Here is a 3,941-nt window from a genome sequence, read left to right on the forward strand (position 1 = left end):
TGATTTTTTTCATAAATATTAGCTTGCCCGTAAATCATTCTCAAGTAATCCTACATGAAGTTCTCCAAATTTTTTTCGCTTGTTGGGGGACAAATCACAAGGATTTGGGTTTTCTTTGTCAATCAAACACTTATGAAGTGCATGTGATTCATTCATATAAGTAGCAGTGTCTACTACACATGCAGGAGTAGAAAAAAAATCACTATCTGGGTCAAGAATGCTTTGTCATTTTCCATCACTGTGCCTTGGGAACTTGAAAAATTGTGCAAAATTATGTGTATATTCGCCGTTTTCCAAAATAAAAAAATACCTTAAACCCTTGCAATAATGCGGTTCACCTTTAGCGGCTTCATTGTTGTGTGGATTTTTTTAGTGCAGCTTTTTAATACTTTTTTTTTCCAGTACAGTATGTTGTGTTCTGCATCCTAATTGGCTAAATTAAAAGACGGTAGACCAGTGTCAACAATCTCCGTGCCTCGTTTCTGTACAGCTTGCCAAATTTACGCTTGCAAATTTTCAAAAACCCATAATGTCGACGAAACATTCTGCACCGGCAAGAGCACCTGACGACGTGCCCAAAATGAAGAGGAAGATATTAACCATCGCAGAAAAAGTTAAACTTCTGAACATGCTGAATAAAGGTAGAAGCTATGCTGCTGTAGGGTACCATTACGGAATAAACAAATCTTTGGTTCCTTACATAAAGAAGGAGGAAAATAAGATAAGGACGACAGCAGCAATAAGTTTTAACAAGGATGCAAAAGGTTTGTGACTGTCCGCAACAAGACCATTGTTGGGATGGAGTCTGCTTTAGCTTTGTAGATTAATGACTCCAGGAAAAAGAACATTATGCTGGATACCAACGTTATCCGCACTAAAGCTAATAAACTTTATGAAACCTTTGCTGACAGCGATGACATTCATGACAGAGAAGAGGAGGATCTCGAGCCAATGACGAATGCTGTTCATGCAGTATCCTGCCCATTTACTGCCAGCAAAGTCTGACTACTAAAGCTGACTACTTTGCAGTTTTCCCGTATTGCAGGTTATTTTTTGAACATAACCCCCACAATAAACGAGGGTTTACTATACCGTGTATAAATATCACAATAACAATAGCACAAACCAATAACAGCTTGCATCACAGCCTTTTACTCACAAATAACAAAAATCAAACAAATAAAAATGCAACTAAAAATTAGAATGCAAAGAAATTACCTCATAAAAAGAACGTCACATATTTATTAGAAAAAATTGTGTGTCTGTGTGAGTGTGTAGGTGACGGGTTGCAGAGCTCTTTGAGTTGTAGCTTGATATACAGCGATCAGTGGTGTATCAGTAGTGAAGAAACAGCTGAAAACCACTTCCCGCTTTTGACTCTCACTTAGACCAAGTTGCATCACACCAACACCTTTTATTTTGATGATGCGCAAGGGAATCTGTAATACGGGGGGGTTCTCCTGTCAGCTGCTGAGCTAGTAAACATCATAGATGGATATGAATGGGAATGTACTGTGACATCACACACTGCATGTCCCCTGTGTGACATCATACCTTTCCCTCCCACACTGTTCAGGGCAAGTTCTCCCCGCAGACACACACACACACACACACACACACACACACACACGTGCGCAAACTCACAGATTGCTTGATTTATAGTTGATCCTGGTGCCAGTCTTTACAAGCATCTCTCATCTGCTGCTCAATTTCCCTTATGACAAAAGCAGCTTCCCCTTTTACGTTGCCCACCGATCAAGCTGGCATGATATTGAGATGTTTTGAGTTGCTAGAATTGCCGTCGATGTTCTGTTATGAAACTTTTAAGGGTCAAATTCGAGCAATGACAAGAATGTTTAAGATTCCTGCTCCTCTGGTTCTTCCTCTGGGTCCTTAGCTGTGCTGGTATCAGGCTTCGCTGTGGCAGTTTTCTTCTTGCTATTCTCCAAAAGGTCCGAGAGCTGTTGGTTCCTTGACTTTTTGAAGAGAATCTCTTGTTCCCGCAGCTCTTCCTCCATTTGACGTCTCTCACACGCACTCTGGACATTTGCATCATATTTCTCTTTCTGTTGGCTCAGTTGCCTCTGCAGGCCATCTTTCTTATTCTGCAGCTCAGCAATTTTTTGCTCCAACGCAGCATTACAGTTGTCAACCTTCAGTCCTTTGGCGACCGAGAACATCACACTGTTGTTGTAAAGCGTCTGGTAGCAAGCCATCGTCATCTGAATCTCATCTCTCACCCTCAGCAGAAGGCAACCCCTGTCCACACAGTCGATGGTCAGCTGTCGGATGAGCTCGTCAAAACACTGGGTGTGCAGGTCCAAGCTAATGTAGCAGATGCCCATTTGAGTAGCATTCTTCTCCCGCAACTTCTTGTCCAATAGTTCATCGAGGTATTCCACCTCTGGACGGGTGGATATCTCAGGTGATACTTGCTGCATCCACACCTGGTCCCTCTCTGTCCATTCCCTGGGTGGAAACATAGTGTTGAGGATCTTTTGATTCCTTCTAGCCTCGAGAATGGCAAGCTGTGGTCTCGGGAGTGGCGGTACTGGGATACATTCAGCGATTTTGGGAGGAAACACAGCCGCAAAGTTATCTCTGCCATCGGCAGTGCTCGATTTTGGTGGAGGAATCTCCGCGTCAGAGGGGCCACGTTCATCACCTGGTTCTTCATCCCTTTGATAGCTTCTTAAAATCGGCCTCTCGTATTTCAGCAGAGATTCGTCAGGTCGAATCATTGTTGTTTACAGTCAAAACAAAACAATGGAAGAAACCGAGGTTATGGCTTGATAGCTGTGTATGGTTCCTTTCATAGTTTCATAATGCTATGAAGTTCAATGGCTGCTGTGATGTTTTGACATCACAACGTCATCCGGTGTTCAATGGGGGCTCCTGACAAAATTATCGGGGGAGGGGCAACTTTTGCAATGGTGATGAAGGTGACCCATTAAATAGGAAAATTAACAAGTGACCAGGCGATTGTCAAAATTAGTTTGTATTGTAAATATTACATGGGAATACAACTTGTAAGCAATAGGTGGCGAAATAAACACAAAGATGTTCCCTCTAGCTACATATGCTACAAGGAAAGAACATCTAAAATTGTTCACAGGTGAAATTATCTACACTGACCATGATGGATTGACCGTGTATTCATAAAAGAATTGTCAGAATAGCTCTAAATATCTATGAATATGAAGAGAGTAGCCTGTTCGACAATTGCCCATATGATAAAAGCACGTTTATGCAAGCCCTCCAGGAGCCCACATGGAATGCGTTGAAGTGCCTGTTTTTTGAGACAGATTTGAAAAAAAACATTTCATATGAGAGTCTATGTGAGAACTTGGGTTAATTTCAACCTGATTGAAAATCGCCTAAAAAGAAGCCATTGCCCAAGGAGCGGCGCTGCAAACTGATTGTACATGCAACATGCACTTGCTGTACTTGCTACAATGAGCAGAACTGCTGTAACAGTGGTTGAATGTGATTTTAAAAATTCTCTCCTTTCCTGCCCTTTAATGGCGCATCACCCAGATTCCCCTCATGAACAAACCTGTATCTTAACAGAGCCATAATTCGTTCAGTGCTACCAGTGTCATCAGATACACTTCATGTTCTGTGTGTGTGTGTGTGTGTGTATGTTTGTGTATGTCTTTGTCAAAAAATAAATAAAAAAAAAACTTACTAACCCAAGCTTACTGTTCTGTATATTTCCTGTGCATCGTGTATTTGCAAGTGTATTTGCAGTCCCTATGTCCTCTATTGTAAGTCGCTTTGGATAAAAGCGTCTGCCAAATGCAATGTAATGTAATGTAATGTAACGTTCTCCTTTCGGCTTTTCCCTTCAGGGGTTGCCACAGCGAATCAACCTTCTCCATCTAACCCTATTCTCTGCATCCTCCTCTCTCACATCAACTACCGTATTTTCCGCACTATAA

General features: G+C 41.8%; 1 pseudogene; it reads right to left on the reverse strand.

The window, feature by feature from the left end:
• Nucleotides 1-1,856: 1,856 nt before the first annotated feature.
• On the reverse strand, nucleotides 1,857-2,741 carry LOC147232978 (axonemal dynein light intermediate polypeptide 1 pseudogene; annotated as a pseudogene).
• Nucleotides 2,742-3,941: the final 1,200 nt, after the last annotated feature.

Source organism: Fistularia commersonii, chromosome 7 (assembly GCF_037954325.1).
Source record: "Fistularia commersonii isolate RoL2024-O1a breed Wild chromosome 7, RoL_Fcom_v1.0, whole genome shotgun sequence".
NCBI classification, from domain to species: domain Eukaryota; kingdom Metazoa; phylum Chordata; class Actinopteri; order Syngnathiformes; family Fistulariidae; genus Fistularia; species Fistularia commersonii.